At 38.5% G+C, this 24,519-nt stretch overlaps 1 long non-coding RNA gene across 2 annotated transcripts in view; it reads right to left on the bottom strand.

Annotated features, from left to right (window-relative positions):
- Positions 1 to 3,133: 3,133 nt before the first annotated feature.
- The window catches only part of LOC112322299 (uncharacterized), a 34,585-nt gene continuing 13,199 nt past the window's right edge, over positions 3,134 to 24,519 (bottom strand). The window contains exons 1-3 of one of the 2 annotated variants that reach the window (XR_002976621.2): positions 7,141 to 7,280; positions 5,088 to 5,220; positions 3,134 to 3,484 (exon numbers count right to left, since the gene is read on the bottom strand). This is a non-coding gene — a long non-coding RNA (uncharacterized lncRNA). Of the gene's footprint in view, positions 3,485 to 5,087; positions 5,221 to 7,140; positions 7,281 to 24,519 lie in introns of those variants that run through there. The other variant, XR_008426172.1, reaches the window with a different exon arrangement.

The raw sequence follows: 24,519 nt of genomic DNA, 5'->3' as shown, positions 1-24,519 counted from the left end.
GAGGCCCGGAAAGCCAAAGCCGAAACCCAGTGGGTCTGGGACTAGAATAATTGTAAATATTCTGTGTTTTCCTTCCATTGCATCATTCTCTACTCTTTTGCTTATTCTTTTAAAATTATAACCTGGTCTCAGCTGTGCATGAGTTATTAGAAAAAGATTTATGCCTCAGCATGAATAAAGGGGTAGTGAGAGCAGCGTTTCCTCCCCTAGGTCTGGAATGGGCGAGAGGCAGTCTCAACGGTATCAGAGGCAGCAGCTCGGGGGAGAACGAGGAGGCAGAATAGAAGAACCAACTGGAGGGGCTGACTTTTCAGCACACTGAAGCAATAACTGGGAATCTTTCAGAAAGAGCTGAGGGATCAGGTTTCAGGCAGACTCAATGGGAACCCCAACCAGTGTGGTTTGGGTTACATTTATATCCATAACAAATTTAAAGAAGATTAAAAATAATTCATAGAGGACTCAGACAATAGAGAATTATAAAGTGAAATTAATAAATGTAATACACCACATAAACAATATGAAAGACAGAAATCACATGATCATATCAATGGATGGTAAAAAAGCATTTGACAAAATATAGCACCCATTCATGATAAAAATGCTCAGCAAAGTGGAAATGGAAGGAGCATACCTCAACATAAAAAGGGCCATATATGAGAAATCTATGGCCAATATCGCACTCAATGGGCAAAAACTAGAAACTTTCCCCTTAAATCAGGAACAGGACAAGGATGTCTGCTTTCACCACTTTTATTCAATATAGTATTGGAAGTTCTAGCCACACTGATCAGACAAGGAAAAGAAATAACAAGCATCCAAATTGGAAAGTAGGAAGGAAAACTGTCATTATTTACAGACAACATGATAGTGTACATCGAAAACCCTACAGGCTCCACCAGAAAACTACTCGACCTAATAAGTGAATTTGGCAAAATAACAGGATACAAAGTCAATATTCAGAAATCAAAGGCATTTTTGTACACAAACAATGAAATACCAGAAACAGAAACTGGGAAAAATATCCCATTTACTATAGCAATAAGAAAAATAAAGTACCTAGTAATAAACCTAACCAAAGAGGTAGAAGATCTGTACTCAGAAAACTACACAACACTGAGGAAAGAAAGTAAGGAAGACACAAACAAATGGAAGTATATACCATGGTCATGGATTGGAATAAACATCATTAAAATGCCCATACTACCCAAAGCCATCTATAGATTCAATGCAACCCCTATTAAAATATCAATGACATATTTCACAGATTTATAACAAATATTTCAAAAATTTATATGGAAACAAAAATGACCCCAAATAGTCATAGCAATTTTGAGAAAGAAGAACAAAGTAGGAGGGATCACAATACCTGACATCAAACTGTATAACAAAGCCATTGTAATCAAAACAGACACATAAGAACATGTTTCTGGCATAAGAACAGACACATAGATCAGTAGAACAGAATAGAGAGCCCAGAAATAAACCCAACTCTCTAGGGCCAATTCTTCAACAAAGGGGGCAGAAGCATAAAATGGAGTAAAAATAGCCTCTTCAACAAATGGTAATGGGAGATCTGGAGTGGTACATGCAAAAAAGAAAGAAAGAGAGAAAGAAACTAGACCACCAACTCATACCATACACCAGAATAAACTCAAAATGGATAAAAGACTTAAACATAAGCCATGACACCATAAAAGCCCTAGAGGAGAACATAGGCAGGAAAATGTCAGATATTCCATGCAGCAATATTTTCACCAACACATTCTCTAGGGCAAGGGAAATAAAGAAAAAAAAATAAACAAATGGGACTACATCAAATTAAAAACCTCCTGCTTTTTTAATTGCAGAAGGTTTTTAAGCTATCTTTAACAGCTAAAGATAACACCAGCAAGATGAAAAGGGAATCAACTGTATGAGAAAATATATTTGTCAATGATACCTCAAACAAGGGTTTGATTTCCAAAATATATTAAAAAATCATATAACTCAATGCCAGGAAGACAAAAATCCAATTGAAATATGGGCAAAGGACCTGAATAGACACTTCTCCAAGGAGGACATACAGAGGGGCCAGAGACATATGAAAGGATGCTCAGCATCACTAGCCATCATAGAGATGCAAATTAAAACCACAATGAAATACCGCCTCACACCAGTCAGAATGGTCATCATAAACAAATCAACAAACAACAAGTACTGGCAAGGTTGTGGAGAAAAGGGAACCCTAGTGCACTGTTGGTGGGAATGCAGACTGGTGCAGCCACTGTGGAAAATAGTATGGAATTTTCTCAAAAAACTAAAAATGGAACTGCCCTTTGACCCAGCGATTTCACTGCTGAGATTGGTCTTGAAACACCAATTCAAAAGAACCTATGCACCCCAATGTTCATAGCAGCGCTATTTACAATAGCCAAGTGCTGGGAACAGCCTAACTTCCCATCAGTAAATGAATGTATCAAAAAACTGTGGTACATTTATGCAATGGAATACTACACAGCAGAAAGAAATAAATCCTATCCTTCAGGACAACTTGGACAGAACTGGAGATTATTATGCTGAGAGAAATGAGCCAGGTGGCAAAGGACAAATACCATATGACCTCACCTATAAGTGGAACCTAATGAACAAAAAAAAATCAAATGAGCAAAACAGAACCAGCGGCATGGAAACAAGGAACAGACTGACAGGGACCAGAGGGGAGGAGGAAGGGAATAAGGGGAGAAGGATGAAGAATGGCCTAGTTAAAGAACAAGTATAAATGACCCATGGACATGGACAACAGGGTGGGGATTGATTGTGGGAACTGGGGGAGGGAGGAGGAGGAAGCATGAGTGGGGCAGGAGAGAGCAATGGGGGAAAATTGGGACAACTGTATAGAACAACAATAAAAATTTTAAAAATAACACACACATACACAAGAAAATTATACAGTGGATTTTATGGATTTTAATTCAACACAATATATGGTCATTCAATATTTTTGTGTATAGGGAAATAAAAAATTTATAGACTGTGTTCTTGAGGAATTTACAATCTACAATAAAAATTCCAAATATAAAAAGGAAATCATAAGGGCCCTAAAAGTATCCCAGAATTTTATGGGAGTACAGAAGAAAAAAAATTTCTCAGGTGGTGGTTCAGTAAGGTTTAATGTGCTCCTGGAAGCAGGCAGTGATGACATAGCCGAAAGAAGAATCCAGGTGATACGGATCTAGGTCTAGAACTCATTTCCATCACGCACCAGTCAGTATTTGTGTCCAGCTCTGCGCAACAGAAAGCCCAGTGTATAAGTTAACAAAATTACACTTTAGTCTCTTTACCCAACAAGAAAGAATCTCTGGCTGGGTGACAGTGTAGCCGCTCCTAGTACAGTCAATACCCCAGACTCTTTATCTTTCTGTTCTACCTCCCTTCGTGTTCATCTCGCAATTTGACAGCTCCAAGACAGCTCCTGCTTCACCAGCTGTCTCAGCCATGCTTCCTACAGAATAAGGAGGAAGGAAGAGATGTGGGAGATGCACATTAATATGTTAACAACAATTGACAATAACAATAACCTCAACATTAACAATAACCGCAGCAGACTGTCACTTAAGTCTTTTTGGCAAAAACTATGTCAAAAGGCTCACTCCTTGCTATAAGGGAGGTTGGGACATGCAGTTTTTTGTTTTCTTTTTGTTTTGACTAGTCACAGCACTAAACCCATTTGCCCCGACCTTAACTCCAAAATAACGGTCTGTTAAAGGAAGAAAATGGATGAAAGAATGTTAGGTTGTTAACAGAATGTGCGACATACCACTCATTAGCTGTGCAGTCTAGTGTACATATCACTGACATTCCAAAATGTCATTTTCTTCACCTGTGAAATAGTTACACTAATATCTTCCTAGTAGGTGTTTCGGTAGTGATTAGAGATTGTGTTTCTATTTAGGATGCTCAGTACGGTTCTGACATGTTAGGAGCGCATTGTAAAGTGGAGCTGCTGTTATTGTTTGTTGGTTTGGCTGGTTGGTTATTTGGTTGGTTGATTAGGAATTAAAGAAGGAGTCATATTTCAATAGATAAATATTAGAAGAAAAATTTAGATAAAGGAAACCATATTGCAAAGACATGGAATAGAAAATATATGTAAGAAAATTTATAGTGTATTCGGGAAATTCTGTATAGTTTAGGAAGACTGTCATCCATGTGAAACTGGAAAATGTGGGTGGTAAAGCTAAAAAAGGTTGGAAAAAGGTTGGAACTGGGTGGGAAGATGAGTGTTGGTGGTGCGGGAGCAGGGAGGTGTAAGAGCCAGGTGGAGGAGTACGAACGCCTTGGCAGAGAGTGTGGAACCACTGAAGTTTTCAGTGTGGGATTAAGTCCGAGCTGTGCTTTACAATAACCACTTTGGCAGCAAAGTGAGTAAAATATACGTACTTGAAAGCTGGAGAGAAAACAAAGCAAGGAGAAGCATAGGGGAACTAATTTATATTTAAGCAAAAAATAATAAAAAATAGAAATAAGGTAGTAGTAACAGATAGGGAAAAAAACTGACTAATTCCGGAGTTGGTTTTTTTAAGCATTAATTACAGAATTTGGCAACCAGTAGAATATCAAAGGTCAGGGGAAGATGGTGCCAAGGTAGTGAGCTAAACTTTGAGTTGAGCCAGGGAGAAAGAGGGCTGCACAGAAAAGAGAAAGGAGAGATTGGAAAGGGAAATTGAAGGTTGGGGAGGGCATGGAAAAATACCGAGACTAGAAATATTTATTCACATAAAATAAGATGTATAAAAATGGTTACATTCTGTGGGGCTGTTTAATCCGTAAAAGGAATTTCCTCAGTCAAATTACTGAATCTGTAACAGCTGGCTGCCTAATCCTAGTCAGGCATTACTCTGGCTGTGCTGGAGTGGGGTGGGGAGCGGGGCACCTTTGCACACTAACTGTATTAGCATAGAAATAGTCCAAAAGTATGCAAACGAGTTTCTGAAGGAAATTCCCACTCCTTAGTTTTTCTCGCTCATTGGGATGCAAAGTTATTACTTTGGAAATATTTGGGCACAGTTCGCTCTTCCTAGAGGCAGAGGGATGAGTTAACTTACCTCTTGGGTATCTCTTGCAATGTTAGGTCATGTGGTCATGGGTTTTGGGCTCAGTTTCAGCAGTTAACGGTCACAAAGGAAACCCAATGCCAAAGCGGACAAGAATCGCTGCTGGAATCAAGGCACTTTGTCACTTTGAGAAGAACAGAGTAAGGAACATAAGCAGTCTATTCACAGAATTGTTGCTTATCATTTTTATCACCAGACATTTTAAACTGGCAGGAAGCACCTTTGAAAGATGATAATACCAAGCAGTTTAGAAGAGAGTGCTTTCATCTCCATTTCTGAGATTTTTGTCACTTAGATGCTAACATTGTATATGGTGTCACATTATCTAAATACATTCCGAAGATGGCAGGAAGGAATAATTTGATTTGAGAAACATTTTTGAAGAATTATTCTGAAAATGATTTTAGTGAAATCTTTTATACAGATACAATTATTTTCAGTGATTATTAGTATTATTTCAAGTAAAATATTTCAATGAATTATTAATTCATTTTAAGCTTCAGAAACCCCTTTTTAAAATGTCATATGTGCCCTGGCTGGTGTAGCTCAGTGGATTGAGCACTGGCTGAGAACCAAAGGGTCACTGGTTCAATTCCCAGTTAGGGCACATGCCTGGGTTGTGGGCCAGGTCTCCAGTGAGGGCCACTTAAGAGGCAACCACACATTGATATTTCCCTTCCTCTCTTTCTCCCTCCCTTCCTCTCTGCCTAGAAATAAATAAATAAAATCTCAAAAAAAAATGTCATATGTGTTTCCTTCCAGTATTTTGGCTTACCTTAGAAATAATCATTTCTCCCTAAATTTACATGAATTCGCAGGAATTTACTATAGTATTTAATTTGGTACCTGGTCTGCCTCAGGCACTTAATTAGCAGTGATGTAAAAAGCCACAATTTTATTATACTAAATTATCTCACTTGGTTAGAACTAAATGGTTTCAGGAGTCAAAGTGATTATAAATAAATTCATATTAGAGGGCTGAACCATTGGAAATTATGTTTTTCTCACCTTTTTGAATTTAATTATATGTGAGGTTACAGATCTCTTATGGTACTTAACCTAGAAGCAGTACCAGTGCTAGGCCGAGTGTATAATAATATTCATAAATCATCTTATAATAGCAGAATTTGTGACACATTCTTAAGTTGGCAGCTGTCTGGAATAAAACTAACCAGTCCTCTTGCCTCCTCTGTATTTATGGAAGTACTCTATTAGTCTATGAATCTCACTCTGAGGTTCCCAGATGCTAAAGTAATAATGTCTCGAATGTATATACCACGTTTCTTATAGAGTTTTTTGACATAAATACCAATAAGGAAATAGGAGATATCTGTTATAATGTTTTTCTATATTCTCATGACCACATATATTATAGGCTTAAAAATGAGTGTTAAGTCATGGTCATCCTGTTAGAGATTAATTTTTTAACACAAAGTCTAGTGTTCTATCCATTAGCTTTTCTTTATTACCTTAAAATCACATTCAGCATGTATCATAAGTTTAAATTTTGTAAAACACAAGTTAGTGTTAGTCTCAGAATCTCAAACTATCATGCCTTGCAAGTAGTTTGCTTAAGAAACCCACTTGCTCAACACACAGCACCAAGTTAAAAGAATTCAAAGAACTCGGATTAGGTTGCTTTTAGTAATTCTCATTATGACCTACTAAATTAAATTAAAAATTGAAATGCAGCTGAAATAATTCTGTAACAGGTGCTTTTATGGCTAATAAAAATGTCTCAATCTCTAACATTCATCTCTGGAACATTTACTTACATGAAAGTGAGTTCTATTTGTTAAATACTAATGAGACATTTGTAGGGCTAAAATTTTGTTTAAATACTTTTTAAGAGAATCACAGCACCAAGCTCAGAGAGGTATAGGATATAGATGGAATTCCAATTAGTGCAACTCCAGTTAGCACCAATTACAGTTAATGCTGTTGATTTTCAGATACATGCCAGAGCCCGAGCAAGGCCCCTTCACGATCATTATGACGCTCGATTCTCCCTCAAACATGGTGGGGAGGGCGTGGCAATACCCACCTTACAAGCGATGAAATTTCAGGATTCTGAGACTTCATTTGGTGTTCTGTCCACAAGCTTAAGAGTAGCAAAACAAGTTGATGTTGTTTGCACCTTGCATTGAAGCCCAAGGTTAAGCTAGTATGTGATGAAATTTTAATATTGATCATAAATTGGGTAATGCATTTATAAATCATGCTGATATTATTTGTAAACAAATTAACTTATATTTGAATAGAATAAAACCTCAGCTGGGTTGGGGCAATGGAACAGATTTTGGAATGCTCTTTCTATATTGTTTAAATATCTATTGGACTAAATATTATTTGTAACTAAAAACAGTTAACATTTAAAAGAATGGTGGCAAATTTTGGGTTGACTTCTTTAAAATTTGGCAATGTCCACTTATTTTAATTTGACACTGGGTTTCCATAATACATGTGGTGGAAATCAATAATAGTAATAATAATGATGGCAGCAAACATGTATATTTTACTAACTACATGTCATCTATGTCTTCTGTATATATTAACTCATTTAGTCCTCATAACAACTTTTTGATCTAGAGATTATAATTATGCCCATTTTAGAGAGGAGGAAATTGCAGCACAAAAAGGCTAAAGAACTTATCAAATTTACACAGCTAGCAATTAACATACAACCTAAACAGCAAGCCTCCTGCATATAAGCCCTTAACCCCTACTCCCTATTGCCATACATGTTTGAACTGCCCTGTGGTCTAGTTCAATGGCCTCTGGGGTAATACATAATTTTGATAGTTGCACTTTGGTATTGAAGTACCAAAGTGCTAATCCTTACCTAATGTAGTAATTGGAACACCAAGTATATTCAATTCAGTTCAACACATATTAATTGAAAATTTGTCTTACACCAGATGACTTGCTGGATGCTTAGGATATATTAGCTACCTTTGTTACAGAACAAAAACCGGGGTTCAGCTGCCTGCTGCCACAAAAAGCCAAACTTACGAAGCAGGTATTGATATAAAAAGGAAAGAGGTTTGCTCAGGTGATGCACAACCTGGGAGAACAGTGGACTCCTGTCCCAAAGACCACCTCAACCCTCCTGTTCAGGCCCACAGTTCTTATAGATAAGGAGGGGAGGACCTTTTTCCTAATCCAATTATATTTCTAGCTTTTGGCACACTGGGAGCCCTATCCTTTCATCTTTCTAGCTTTTGGTGCACTCTCCAGCCCTATCCGTTTGTCTTTTAGCTCTCCTTGTGTGCTTAAGCCCTATCCATTCATTATCTCTAGTTTGGGGGTTGGGGAGAGCTCAGTGTGAGAACCTCCCTGCTGTCACCATCTTGGCCAATGGGCAGAGACTCTCCCCAGGCCTCCATTGACTCTTTTTATGGTAACACTTTTGGGCAGCTGAAGTAACAGGAAAAAAAAGAAATTCTTCACCTGAATTCTCCATAAAGCAAAGCCTGCCTGTGACCAGGGCTTAATTAAGTATAAGTTGTTAATTTAGGAATATGATCTCAGTGGATAGGAGTTAGGACCGGGGGAATAACAGAAGAATGGTGGAAGAATTAATTAATGGATGCAATAAGTTGGTCACCGTTCTGGTGGACTAGGTATTCTATCCCATGGGATGTTTTGTGAAAAGTATCCAGGAATATCTGCCTGAGGGAAGAAAATGCTCATCTCCCATTAGCCAAAGGTAGCCCTGAAGGATTAACTCCTCCACTTTCTGATTACACTACTTTTGTGTCCAGCAGGTTCCCAAAGGCAATCTGCAATACCAGAGAAGTGCTAAGGCAGGAATTTAAGATGTGGGTCTAAGGGGAGGTGCTGTCAGTTTGCAACTGCATGAAACTGGTCAAAGATCTCAGGGAACTGGTGACCACCGACCGCGCTTGAATCATAGGTGAGGCCGGCAGCATTGAAAGTTGCGCCCAAGATCTCATTAACGCAACAATGAACAAACATAAGTAAGTCAAGTGTTGAAGAAAATGATCATTGTATTGGTAAGGAAAAAATAAAATAAAGCAGTTTAAGGCGATTTTGTGTGGGGAGGGTGGAAGAGTAGGCTGAAGTTTAACCACATTGGGCAGGGTGGCCCTCATTAAGATGGAAATATTTGAGCAATGACTTGAAGGAAGTGAAAGAACAAGCCATGCAGATAACTGAAACTTAAAAATAACCCGAATACTATCAATTATTAAGGACTATGGGATAATTTCCTTCTGTAACCTTTTCACTTCAACATGTGGTTGGGGAGGGATTTTAAGTGTTCATTAAGATCTATAAACTAGATTTTAGGGTTGGTTTTCAGGCATTCTATTAACTTATTTTGTTTATTCTGTTTTTATTTCTTCCCTATCAAATAAGGCAGCCTTTACTAGGCTTAGGTAAGAAATTAAGACTGATGTGGCAATAATGTACCAACTGCATGTTTCCAACCTAGACCTCGCCCTTCGACTGCAAACCTGCAGATCTGATCGCTGGTTGAACATCTCCATGTGGGTGTCTAACAGCTTACCCTGTCCTGACACCTCTCCCATCCCAAACGTGCTCACTTTACTTTTCAGTTCAGTACAACTCCATCTTTCAAGCGTTCAGTACCAAAATCTTGGTGCCTTCTTTTATTTTTTTTCTCTCTCTTACTTTGCACTTCTGGTTTGTTATCAAATCCTGATGTCTAACTTCAAAATACATCCAGAATTTAGCCCCTTTCTCACATCCAGAGGCTGGTTTTAAGGCACCATTATCTCTCATCTTTATTACTATAATGTCTTCCAGTGTTCTTATTCCCCCCTTTCTCTCCTCCTATAGACTGTTAAAACCAACTTCAATATATGTCATTCCTCTCATAAAAGCCTCCAATGGTTTCCTGACCCACCCAGAGTGAAAACCAAAGTCCACCCCACCTGTGAAGCCACGCGTGTTCTGACACCTTATTACCTGCCTGACCTCATCTCCTATGCTTGTCTTTCCTGTTCCAAGCAGATCCACTTCCTGCCCTAAGGCCTCAGTGAGGCCTTTACCCCTCCCTCTCAGCTTAGCACAACTGCTCCCACCCAAAGCTTTCAGTTGCCCTTCTCTGCTTCATTGTTCTTCTTCCTTCCTTCTCTCTCATTTATTGTCTGCTTCTGCCACTAGCACAGAAGCACCTGAATGTGTGCCTAGGACATAAAATATGCTCAATAAATTTTTACCGAGTAAAGAATAAACAAATGGTCTCAAAGGCATCCATTTGCTTCTGAGATAGTTATGATGATTACAACAAAAATCCAAAGGAAAAGAAAATGCTCAATTTCTGATGACCAAAATATAATTTTTCAGCTAGTCAATAGACTTGACTATCAAAATTTGGTGGGAAACAAAATATTTTCTAAATTTCTTTAGCTTCTGTTAATGTCCTAAGAACAGATTGAACAGATTGAGTGGCGGTATTTTACTATAGATCATAGAGAAGAGGAAACCCATGATGTTGCATCAGCAAGTTTCTTTTGGAAAGGAAGAAAGAGCAGAAAGTCTTTCACTCTCAGGAGAGGTGAAATTGGAAAGAAAAGAGGCAGAGAAATATTCCTTCAGATGTACACTATGATCTACTTGCACCTCTCAGAATTAAAATTATGGGTGGTGGAATATTAGGTTAAAAGGAGAGCCACAAGCAGAAGATCTCTGGCCCTACCTCCCAATTGGTACCCTGGGTACAGATTACTATGAAACCAGCCTCACACAGACACGGAGAGGAGAGTTATATCAGCGTGGGGGCAGTGGAGGGAAGTGGTTAAACTGGTGGTTATAATGAGGAAATCAAACTACTCCTATAGCAAAGAATTTTGAGGTGGGCTCCCGGACCAGGGAGCAAGTGGGAGATATACCTAGAACAAATGGGGGATCTGTAGTGCCATGTAGGATCAACATAGGATATAGTTAAAGGAAAACCATTAGGTCCTAACTTATTCAAGATAAACAAACCATAATTTCCTAGCAGTAGATTTCATTGATAAATACCAACCAGCAAGACACTCACGGACTGACTGGACCAGACTGACCAGAAGTTCAAGGTTATCAACTGTTTCAAATTTAAGAGGCAGACCAGCACAAAGGTACTCCTTTGAGGTACTCCACCACCTCCAGGGAGGATCCTAAAGTTTCCCCTTTTTAAATGAGGCAGGCACAGGACAAATAGTTCTGATAAATAGCTGATCTTTTAATTGACTAAGTGTTTACCTAATAAAAAAAATTGTTTTTTAACTAGGAAGAAACTAAACTAGAAGAAAAGATATATCTTGACTTGGTAAATTGAAGTTTTGATCTCTACCTAAAGTACCCCCACTGAGTGAATTGAGTGCTCAGGAAAATTTTTATCAGTTATAAATAAATAAAAAGCCACACATTCTTTGCTTATCTGTATATTAATCATATATCTACCCTATAACCATAACAGATACATCACCCTTTGCCTCCCTAACGGTTCTGAATTAAAATACTATGACCCATCCAAAACCAACCTGTTACCTGACTGGCACGGGCTCAGAGCGAATCTGCCTCAGGCTGGCCTGTAGTGGGTTCTTGACTTTGTATAAGAAAGATTTCACAACAGGAGTCCAGGTGATTTGGAGGCTTATTAAGCCTGGGGGAGTGAAACAAAGGAAGGACTTAGGGCAGAAGTAACAAGAGAGAGTTTAGGCAGTGCTCTGCTTTGGCTCCCTAGGAAAGTTACAGGAAGGAGTGAGCCAAGGTTGGGCTGCTTTTAGCTCACTGGGAAGTCAGAGAAAAGGTGATCCTGGAGATAGGATGGGGGAAAGCCTGGTCTAGCTGCTGCTGCCCATTGCTCCCCTGGCTGCAAATCTCCTTGGAACCTTTAGAATTTAGGAGGAAATAAAAAGTTCATGCCCAACAAGGGGCATGGGCGTGACCACATTGAGTCTTTGTCCTGTGAGCTTTTTCTCTTTTTTCCTGCGGGTGAGAATCTTTGAGGATGGTTTCAGCAGAATATTCATCAGTTTTCCAGGTATACTTTTAATATGCTGATGTGGAAAATGAGTTCACAGGAGGGTTTTGGGAATATACTTTGTTCTGCTATACTGTTTTATCTTGAGTCTGTCTGGCTTTTAATGGGATTTTTGTTATTTGTTTCTGAATTCATCAGTGTTTGGTTTTTAGCTGGCACAAATGACATTAATTGGGTTACTGTTCTCTGTCTCCCAGACGAGGGAGATTTAAGCTATGTATTCTTTGGTTAGGGAAGAGAGGTATGAACCCTTCCCTCTCAAGTGTCCTTGGTTAGGGGAAACAAGTTCTTGCAATTCACCTGCTGGCTGTAAGTTGCTCAAACTGTTCGGCCTTGTTTAATTTTCTTATCTCAGTTTCCCCATTCCACTTGCCTAGGAATTTCCCTAACTTCTTATTACCCTGCCTCACAACCCAACCTACTTAATTCTTCATGTGTTAGTTCACACTGATTGTTTTAGGGAAAGGATAAAATTTTAGCACTGTCCAGGGTATCAGAGTCTAGACTTCTGAGAAAAGATATGTAGACAAGAAAAAAAACGAGCTTTTATAATGATGGAAATGTTGGCTCCAACAAAATCAGAAGTATATTAAATATAAAATACATGTGTAGAAAAAGGATATACACATAATTCAGTCCATTTTCTCCCATGGTTTCCTGGAAATTCAGGACATAAGCCCTGGTTGGTTAGCTCAGTTGGTTAGTTCATCGTCCCCATACACCAAGGTTGCAGGTTCGATCCCTGGTCAGGGTACATATAAGAATCAATGAATGCATAAATAAGTGTTCTCTCTTGCCCTTCCTCTTTCACTCTAAAAAGAAAAAAGAAAAAAGAAAAGAAAAAAAATTCAGGACATACTTCCCTCTATATTAATTATGCAGTCAACCAATATTCAAAGCAGAAACTGATACCCTGAAGTGTTTTCAAAAAGAACACCAACCAGATATATGGTTGGGTGACTTCAGGCAAAAAGAATAAATCAAAATATCCCTTAAAATATAATAATGAAAATATTTTCTTTTAAAACAATATAAAATATCTTGTTTATATTTAATAGCAGTTCCTTCCATTATCTCAATGTTTATTCGGGCAAGACTAGTTCAATGTCATCTATAACAGGATCTCCACTTTTGCATTGATCATGTAATAAAGTATGTTAAGCTGTCATTTTCTGAAGCTAATTGCTATTTTTAAAATAAAAATAAAGAGTTACATCCTGTTGTTGTTTTTGTTTGTTAGTAACTGATTGAGAAGAGTTTTCTGGCTAAGCAATTAAGCTAATGCCATAGTAATTACTTAAATTATAGATTGATGCCTAAGACTCACTGGAGAAAATTGATGGTCATGAAGACTTACTGACAAATCAAGAAGAAACATTTTCTCTAGCTAATAAAATCACAGATTAAGACAGCAAGAAGAATTGAAATATCATTTGACAAAATAACACTTGACCTAGGTATTTAAGTCATTTAAAATACTGGAACCAGTTTTAATGCATACATCAAAATAAAAAACATTTTATAAGAAATCCAAAGGTAAAGTGATATAATATAATTGTTTCCCCCATGTGCTATTTACTAAAAATAATTAGCTCATTTCCCCATAGAAAAATGTTTTTAAAAAATTCATTTTCTTAGGGTATAATCCCAGCAGTGGAATTGCTGGGTCAAAGGGCAGTTCCATTTTTAGTTTTCTGAGGAAATTCCATACTGTTTTCCACAGTGGCCTCACCAGTCTGCATTCCCACCAACAGTGCACTAGGGTTCCCTTTTCTCCGCATCCTCTCCAACATTTGTTTGTGGATTTGTTTATGTTGGCTACTCTGACTGGTGTGAGATGGCACCTCATTGTGGTTTTAATTTGCATCTCTCTGATGGCTAGTGATGCTGAGCATCTTTTCATATATCTCTGGGCCCTCTGTATGTCTTCCTTGGAGAAGTGTCTGTTTAAGTCCTTTGCCCATTTTTTAATTGGGTTGTTTGTCTTCCTGGAGTGGAGTTGTGTGAGTTCTTTATATATTTTGGAGATCAGGCCCTTGTCTGAGGTATCATTAGCAAATATGTTTTCCCATACCTGAAACACCAATCCAAAAGAACCTGTGCACCCCAATGTTCATAGCAGCACAACTTACAATAGCCAAGTACTGGAAGCAACCTAAGTGCCCATCAGCAAACGAGTGGATCCAAAAACTATGGTATATTTACACAATGGAATTCTACGCAGCAGAGAGAAAGAAGGAGCTTATACCCTTTGCAACAGCATGGATGGAACTGCAGAGCATTATGCTAAGTGAAATAAGCCAGGTGGTGAGGGACAAATACCATATGATCTCACCGTTAACTGGAACATAATAAATAGAAGAAAAAAGGAAACAAAATATAACCAGAGACATTGAAGTTAAGAACAATCTAACAATGGTCAGGGGTGAGTGGGGTGGGGACAGTGGGAAGAGGGGATTGCAGGAACTACTATAAAGGACACATGGACAATATCAAGGGGGAGGGTGGAGGTGGGAGAGGGAGGGGGGTTCAGCTGGGGTGGGGTGGAGGGATGGGGAGAAAAGGCATACAACTGTAATTGAATAACAATAAAAATTTTTTTAAAAATTCATTTTCACTGCTATAGTACTATCTACTTATTGTTCCTATTGACCTGTTCTACATTTAATTATTGATAATTTTCTCACTCATCTCTGGTACCAGCTTTCACTTACCTAAACAGTTGCTCCTGAATAGTAGCATGTCATACTCAAAAAGCATCCTCCTTTGGGTTTCTTTAATTTAAAATAATTAGAAGTGAATGCAGACATCAGAGTTAGCAATGAATTTACCTATTGGGAAATGCCTCTGCAAATGTTAGACAAGTAAAGAAATGATAAATTACCAAGAAATAGATTTGGTGTTTTAATGTTCAAACTGACTAATAATCTAAATTAACTAGTAGATTAAAAATATATAATAAGTTACTGTCATTTAACAATACAAAAGTTTCCAAGACCAAGAGTAAGGTAATTATTAAATTTGAACATTTCCTTTAAGCTTTTAAAAGGTGGTGGTTTAGGAAGAAAAGTTAAACAATATATTTCAGTAAAATTCCAAAGTTAAAAATTATCAATTACAATAAAATTATGAGAAGTTAGTGAAGGCTAAAGTTGATTTAATTATATTTTTGATACTGTATCATTTTCAAAAAGTTGAAAACATAACTTTAATATATATATATATAAAATAGACATGGGCCAACAATTTCTTTTGCTCATTACTGAAGGAAACATGTACTGAATCTGATTTCATAGCAGAAATACCAAAAATTACTAATGTAGGTCTGAAAAATGTCTTCTTTTCCATGGGAATAAAATATTTTCCAATTCACTTAAACTCAGCATATACACAAACAAGTACCAAACAAATAATCCCAAAGATTATTCTTGGAAACAAAAGAAGAGTGGGTGTAGCATATATGTTAACAACTGTTGGGAACCACCCTGCCTGGTTTCAGAGGCTATAACCCCCCATGGTTAAGGCTGAGTCAGAGTTGGGACCATAAGCCATGAAGGAGACAAAGCTTATCTCCCTGGCAGGTGTGACACCTCTGCCCACTTCACCCTGCTTGGCCCTGAGCTTGGCCAGTTAGCCAATGACGGGTAAGAATCCTCAAGGGAGGATCAACCTAAGACAGGCTCTGGTCACCAGGGATAAGCTCGCAGGGAAGGACTCAGGAGGCTGTGGCAAAAGGGGGTGATGGACCCTTGCCCCTTGGCTTTGAAATAGCCTGAGTCCTCATTCAGTCTGCAAGAAGTCTCCTAATCTCTTGGCTGCTTTACTTCCCTTGCCTGACTTAAACCTGAAGCGATAACAGAGGGCAGTGCAGTCCTGTTCTGGGAGGGGCAGATTCCCTGGGGAATCAGGCCTAAGAAAAATACTTACATTCCTGTGAAACCTACTTAATTTGTACCCTCAGCTTAAAAGATAAGGGTCCAGACCTGAGATGAGTCTGGCGCCTAAAGTTTTATGGCCCTCTAACTAAATGGCTGTAACTCAGAATAAGCCCTCAAGGTTCTTTGTAAATCCTGTATTGTTTAACCCTTACTGGCTGACAATGATTGATGAGCTTTATCTGCATTCCTATGCAAATGAACCTAATAAAAGCCCTTGGAGGGAAAGGCTCTGGGCCCTTCTCCTTTGAGAGATCGGCCACGTCTCCTCCCCAAGCAGATCATGTCTTGGTAGACTTATTCTTCATCCTTGGCGGACAGGGGCCTGCGTTAAAGCCCTCCCGACAAACAACCATGTAAATCTCCTGCTGACGTCAGCTAATCAAGAGCAAATGGTACGGAACAATTACCTGGGCCAGAAAATTAACTTTGTGAAAATTTTATAATCTCTGATTACATTTTCAAGAGCCTCTATAATTTCAGATATATTTTTAATTGCTCTTATTGACTATTTTATTCTGAGACTAAGAAACCCAACTCCCCAAATTCATCTTAACAAAGTTCACCTGTAAGATCTGTAAATTTGGGCAAATTCTTCTTTCCTCAAGATACCTTAGACACAATGAGCTATTTGGCTTACCAAGGAGTGGCATTATTTACAGCCTGTGAGCTCTAGAGTGCACGCCCAACAGACCAGTTTTCTGGGACTGTTTTATGGGCCTTTGGTTTCACCTGTGAAGTATAATCTTTGTTCCTTCATGACGGACTTGTCAAAACTAATGAAATGGGGTTTATTCTCATATAAGACACTTCCAGGTATGGTCTTGGCTGCATGATCAATTTATCCAATATTGTCCTGGTAAAAAGGTGGACCAATTCTTATTAAACAGGTGCAATTAATTATATTGACATAAGAAAGCTAAAAGGCTCAGGAAAAAAATATTTGTTCTTGAATTTCTGAAGCCTTGGGGAGAATAAGTTACCATTTAAAGAATTGTCCATTTCAATTTACAAAAGCATAGCATACTAAATGGAGGGCTAGTGAGAGATCAGGAAAAAAGGAAAAGGTTTTCTTCCACACCCAATCAGAAAAAAGAACACTAAAAATATCAACAGTTAGATTTCCCTCCTATTTCAATCTTAGGTATCAGGTCAGCAGTCCGCTTTCATGCAGCTGTCCCCATCAAAACTCAAAAAGTATTGAAATCCTGACTTGGTCTTTCAGCTCCATCTGACAGCTGTCCACATGGCGACACTGTAAGATCTGTGTCTTACACCCATAAGTGTATATATTGAAATATCAATAATTAGGAGTACATGGTTCAGTCTGTATTTGTTTTCTATTGCTGCATAATAAACCACCACAAATTTAGCAGCTGAAAACACCATCTACTTACTATTTTGCAGTTCTATAGGTGAGACCTACAGTTCTGTAGGTCAACAGTCCTGCTGGGCTCAATTGGGTTCCACGCTCTCAGATTCAATGCTGACATAATTCAAGGTTTTGGCTGCACAGGGCTCTCTGGCAGCTCTGTGGGAGAATTTTGCTTCCAAGCTCATCTAAGTTGTTAGGCCTGAGGTCTTGCTGGCTGTCAGTCAGAGCCCACTCTGCACCTCTAGGCTGCCTGGAGTCCTTCTCACCTAGCCTCTCCTTCACAGCAGCAACAGTGAGCTGAATCTTCTCACCTATCAACTATCCCCACTTTGCCTTCTGCAGCCAGCTAGAGAAAACTTTCTGCTTTTCAAAAGAACTTGTGATTCAATTGAACCAACTACATATTCTCCCTACTTTAGTCCAACTGATTAGTAACCTTTATTACCTTTGCAAGACCCCATTTGTCATGTGAACACAACATAATCACAGACCTGATAGCTCATCACGTTTATATAGTCCTGAGGATTAAGAGGGAAATCTTGGGGGTTGAGGGAGAGTAGCATTTTAGGATTCTGTCTAGACCTCTAACTATTCTTAAACCTCTCTCTCTTAATCACATAGAAGATGCTGGACTTGAGCACCAACCTCGATCCAATTCATAGCTTTCCTTCTCTTGCCTTTTTTCAGTCACCTCCACAAAAGATTTTAAAGGATAAAAAGCATTTTTTCCCATTGAGTTCTTGCTTTTAGAGTCCCATCAAATCATTATTTTCTTTTGAAAAAGTCCACTAGGTAATAACAATTTCTCCTGTGAAATAGTTTCTTTGTTCGAAGGAAGAAATGTTGTCCCTCAAAACTCCTATTTTTTAGACTTCTGTTCTGTTCTTGTCCATGTCTCTCATTTTTAATTCACAACAGTATTTTCCCTCCACATCATCCACAGATCACACAATGCCCCACATTAGAATAAAACAGATACTGTTGTATTATCCTTACTGCTTTTAAAAATGTTTTAAATGCTCATATTTAGCAGGATCCCACAGGTAAGAGGTATTCAAAACATGTGTCATATTTCTTTTCAAAGATGATGCTATTAATTACTTTCAGTAGGGCAGTGAACAGTAAACTATTACTCAGACCATGCTGATGAAATTACATAAATCCATTTACAGTTTTGCCTCCTTTATTTTTATGACAGCTGTCCAGAATTCACTGTGATGTCAGAGATGATGAGACAGTGAACCATGTGAGATAGAAACCGTAGTCTCATAAAAGAATAAGTGGCACTGGACTTATTCATTGTCTCTCCCCAGTGACGTAGATTCTAAATCATTATAAAAATAAATAAGTAAATACATACATACAAATATACATACATATATACATACATACCATTTTGCCAATGAGCTTTTTATCAGCTTTATACAATATAAATGTTAAAAGAAAAAATGTGATATGGCATATTGACATGATATACTCACTGTATCAGGACTGGCAAACTTTTCTGTAAAGACCAGAGAGTGAACACTTTAGGCTTTAGGAGTCATACCATTTTCACAGTAGCAGCTGCTTGGTTCTGCTGTCCCACACACACAGCCGTAGACAGTATGGAAATAAATGAGTGTATTTGTTCTGAAACCTCTTTTAGTATTGACACTAAAACTTTAATTTCATATAATTGTCACATAGTATTATTTTTCTTTTGCTATTTTTCAACCATTAAAAAATGTAAAAACCTTTCTTAGCTGTCTATCAGCCTTCCACCATACTGTATGTTGGGCAAACTCTAAGAGTGCTTTCAAGCTTTTATCTCAGAGTTGTGGGGACAGGGGGTGGTCTCATGAAACTCTGCAGCCACAAAACCCAGCCTATTTTAGGGTTGATAAGAATAAGCAATAGGAAGTCTGTCATCTCCATTTATTGAGTTCTTTTCTTATAAGAAAAAGTCAGTAATGTTAGTAATTGTCATTATATTTGTTTGTCACTCATTTCCAAATGTTGTTAGCACTTACTGTGGGCAAGTCACTATGATAGGCATTTTGTACACCTGACATCAAGGTTTATATATAAAAAAGGAATAAGGGAAATACAAATAGAGACAGGGCAAGACATACTAAACTAAGAGATTATGCAGCTAACAGGAAGGAAAGAGCATGTCTGGGGAAAGGGAAGTGGATTTTAAGGAAGACTACCAGAAGGGGGTAAAATTTGACCTGGGCTTATAGGAGGGGTACAATATCAATATTGAATATTGAAAAAGGACATTCTAGTTATAAATTAGCTACTGAATTTGTATAAAAACCTCTGCACAGATGTTCAAATACTCTTAACCAATGATACTTATGCACTAATGATCTGTGAAATCAAATAGTAGGAAGCACAAAGAGAAATAGTTTAGGTACCCTAAAAGCCCTGAAAAGCCTCCACATATTCACAAAAATTACTAGTATTTACTAATTATCAAACTCAGAAAAATCCATCCACCTTCCATTCAATTCAGTGTCTAAACTAATGAATTTCATTTTGTATCTATCTGCATAATATTTCCACTATGTTTTGATCTATACTGTGAATTTAGTATTTAAATAGCACTAGCTAAATGGGGATGTTTGTACCAAACAATAACAATGAACGAGGTGGTATGTAAATAGCTGTTTTTTATTTGTTTATTGTTTTATGCAAGAAGCAAAAAAAAAACAAAGACAAGAAAGCAGTAGCTAGCTTTAGAAGAAGTTTAGAATAGAAGGGAAAAAGGAATGATTCATACACTTGTTGAAAAATGGTATTTTGGTTTTGTGGTTTGGTATTTTGGTAAGAAGCAGGCAGCTGCTGGAGTGTTTCTTAACAACAACAACAACAATTCAATAATCAAAGAGATCAAGAAGAGCCACCCTTGCATTCTCAGTCAAACTCCTGTCAGTTTATAGCCAGCCTTGTGGAGCTGAAAGGGGACAGTTTTAAAAAGGAGGGTTAGGCCCTGACTGGTGTGGCTTAGTTGGTTGGGCATCATACTGCAAGCCCAAATGTCGCTGGTGGGATTCCCGGTTAGGACGCAGGCCTGGGTTGTGGCCCCGGTCCCTGGCTGGGGCTCATGCAGGCACATGCAAGAGGCAACCGATTCATGTTTCTCTCCCTTTCTCCCTCCCTTCCCCAATCTCTAAAAAATAAATAAATAAAACCCTTATAAAAAAAAAGGAGGTGAGGGTGGAAATAGATGCACAGATTCAAAAGATTGAGTACTTCCTTGTTCTTTTTTCTCTCTGCAGACTGAAGCAAGCAGTCATTGCTCATCCCTTTCTCTGCATTGTCCAGAATAAGCACATTCTGCTTGATGCCTCTGTTTGCTTAAGGGAAGAATATCTGAATCATTCTAATGCTCACGAGGTCTGGCCTGTGATTGACGTGGCAGGGGCTAGGGCTGGGGAGGTGGGGGTGAGAAGTAATCTTGTTGCTCCTTGTATCACTTTTAAATGATTCAGTCTTTTTTAAAAAGTTCTGTTTTTTAGGTTTTTACCTCTACATTGTGTTCTCTGGGGCCTAGGTGAACTCAGAGAGGAAAGGCGTAATTGTGCAGAGACGCACGCAGTGCTGTTCTGTGGATCCTGCTGGGCCAGGCTGATGCCTGTACTTGTCAGCACTATGACCCAACAGGATGTCTATTGCATCTGAGGCACCCTCATACACTAGTGCCCTTTGCCCTGACTCCAGGCTGCCTCTGTTAGCCCCTGGGCTCTCTCAGTACCTTCAGAGATCTTTGGACCAAGAAAGACTATAAAAAGGAAGAAGCACTGTGTTGAACTCACTTATCTCGTCAGTCCCTTACACAAGGCAATGCCATTGCTCCTCATTGGTAGTACGTCACCAAGCTGGCTCCTTCCAGAGATCTCAGAATGCAGGCCACAGGCTTTAGTGTTCTCAGGCTATCTTAAACTTACCTGAGTGTTTCTAGTACACTTTCCTTTCTGGAACATCTATCTTTGAAGAGGGGAGATGAGAACACACAGATCTGATCATGTCCCTCCACCTCCATCAGTTACCATGCTCCCCAAGGCTGGAAAAGCTAAGTTTTCTACTTCTTCCTCTCTGGAAAGCCATTCAACTAAGTAATAGCTTCTTTCTTCTAGGAACACTTGGTGTGTTAGCTTAGTCTTCCTGATAGGTGTTGTGTTTCTCTACTCAGTGGAAGAAACCCTACGATCTGGGCATATCTGGAATGTGCTTAAAACACAAGCTGCTACATCACCAGGATCTGGGATGACTAAGCATGAAGATACATCGGTGCTTTGTGCCAAATACAATATTTCTGTTACAGATGTTGAAAAGTTTCCAGCATTTGGGGACACAGTTATTTTTTAAAACAGGGTGAACATATTTGTGGGGGACACCATACAATTGATTCTTTCTTTTCCTCCTAAAACATGAATGAGGTTATAGATTGTGTGAGAATAGGAACTATTTAGTAAATATGTATTGATATGCCACAAATAATTAAATTATATGTAATGGAAAATAATATTCAAAGTTAATCACTCATTTATCAAATACTTACTGAACACCTATGAATTCTAAGAAAATTTACATTTCTTTAATTTTTATGAAGTAAATCGAATCTCTGCCAACTATCTCCAGCCCACTTGGAGGGAAACCCATCACCAATCAATTGTTGGGTTACTCCTGAGCCATATCCCATTAGTTAGAGCAGAACACATGGACTTAAGCAGCTCAAGAAATTAGGAAAGGGCCCGACCTTGGTTTGTTTTGGTCAATGGTGTTTCTGTAACTTCTTTCTGCTCAGCTCCTTCGGCTGCAGAGGGCAGTGGTTTCCCAGTGCGGGCCGGGGGACAGACCACAGGTTCTCTCCAGGCACCGTGTGAAGTGCTGCAGATATAGGGGTGTTAGAGCAATTAGAACTGCCCCTCTTAGGGAGCCTTCATGTGAGCCAGGAAGTTGTCCATTGAAGAAGCATAGAAGTATAAAATAGAATAGTCTCGGAACTTTATTGTGCTACTATGGGAAACATGTAGAGATAATTTCTGAGGCAACATTAATACATTCCTTATAGAACACACAGTGAGCCTTTTAATGGAGTTAAGTTGCTATCAAAAAATATTCATTGATCTCCTGCCTTATTGGGAATGAAAATGCTAAAATGTATTTCCTGACCACTGTAATAACTAAAATTTATTTCCTGCCCCCAGGTGGAGAGGTTGGCAACATGTTTTCCTAATTCTTTAGTTTTGGTGAGGCATACCCTACTACTATAATAATAAATGCTTGTTAAATATTAGCTTTAATTATTTGTTCATGGTCATTATGTGCACGGAGATGTGAACCAAATAGCAACAGATTTAAGGACTGAAAGCTTAAGTATTTCTCAGAATTGAAAGGAGTCAGCATAAGTTGATAGGGGGCTGAAAGGAGAAATGAAGACATGAATTTCAAATGCTGGGTTTCTATGCTATTCAAAAGATGATGATTTATTGGTAATAGAAAAAGTGGGAAAACAGTGATGAACTTGGATTTCAACTTGTGAACTGTCATAACTAATATCTAATATATCAAATAATTTAAATTATTATAGATGGGGGTGTAAAATTGGTATAACCATTAAAAACAGAGCCTAGTTGAATTCATGAAAGTGAGTGAGTTTACTCAAAAGGCATGTATAAAACCCAAAATATGGACCTAGTATTAAGATTGAGCCCACAGATGAGAAAAATAAAGTTAGCAAAGATATTTTCACTTACCTAGCAACAATGCTTTAACTGTCTGCCAAACAATGGTGAAAGTGCTTAAAATAAAATAGGGTAAATTATTAATAAATTTATGTCTTTTGTCTTAAAAAAAGCTCATCAGCAAAAAGAATACATTTATTTTCACCTTCTCTCTTATAAGAAGTGTTCCTAGGTTCTTCATGATCTTACTGAGGTAGGTGGGGAGAAGATGCTGTTACTTTGTTCTGGAAGGTTATGCCCTTCAGAGATTTAAAGGGGTTGTTCAAGAAAGGGAAGGGCATGTACGCTGAATTGAAGTAGGTGAGGAGCTCATGCCCATTGGTACCTAAATTGAGAGAAGGGCTGGGATTTTTTTCAGGTGGCAGGAGCCTAGGAGTCACTCATGAATATGATGAAATAATCTGTAAAGGTTTTCCAGAGGAAGCCTTTGGGAACTGATAGTGCATCAGACTTGCTAGCAGTGGAAAGAATCTGTGGATCTGTCTCCTGGATCACACTGAGGAACCATTGTTCCCAAAACAGAAGAAAGAAGCCTGAGCAGAAAGGAGCTTTGGGAACATCACTGACCAAGGGAAGCCAGAAATGGGCTCTTCTCTAATTTTCTTGGGTTGCTTAAATCCATGCATTGTGTTTCAACTAATGGGGGTAATCCAAGGCATGGGGGTTACCCAGCATTTGGCTGGTAATGGATTTCCCTCCAAGCGGGCTGAGGAAGGTTGGCAGAGATTCAATTCAGTTCATTAAAAAATTTGAAATGTAAACATTCCTTAGATTTATATAGGCTACACAAAGTGAATTAAGATATAATCTCTGTCTTCAGACAAGTATGGTGTCTGGAAAAGTATGATGTAATAAATGTCATGCACAGGGTACAAAAGGAGAAGAATGCCATTGCTTAAGAAAAGCACAGTGAAAAATATCAAACACCAAAAATAGTGTCTGTTAACATTTTGATATATTTGAATTTTAAAGAGGGATCTTCTTTTTCTGGCCTACTCATCCTAGTCTTCTTGACCTTGATAGTAGTGGGAGCCAAGGAGACAGGAAATTGTATTTTAACTGTACTTCTCTTCATAATTTAGAAATATGTGTACCTCAGAGTACATACAAACAGGAAGAGAACTCACCTGTTCTCAGTCATGAGATGTTATTTAAGGGATAAAAAGTTAAGTTTTAAAGGTAAGATTCTAGCCCTGGATGGTGTGGCTCAATGGACTGAGTGCCGGCCTGTGAACCAAAAGGTTGCCAGTTCTATTCTCAGTCAGGGCACATGCCTGGGGTGTGGGCCAGGTCCCCAGTTGGGGGCATGCAGGGGACAACAAGTCGGATGTATCTCTCTCACATCGATGTTTCTCTCCCTCTC

This window comes from Desmodus rotundus, chromosome 2 (assembly GCF_022682495.2).
Source record: "Desmodus rotundus isolate HL8 chromosome 2, HLdesRot8A.1, whole genome shotgun sequence".
Taxonomy (NCBI): domain Eukaryota; kingdom Metazoa; phylum Chordata; class Mammalia; order Chiroptera; family Phyllostomidae; genus Desmodus; species Desmodus rotundus.
The sequence above is the reverse complement of the archived record's forward strand: the minus strand, read 5'-3'. Positions and strand labels throughout refer to the sequence as shown.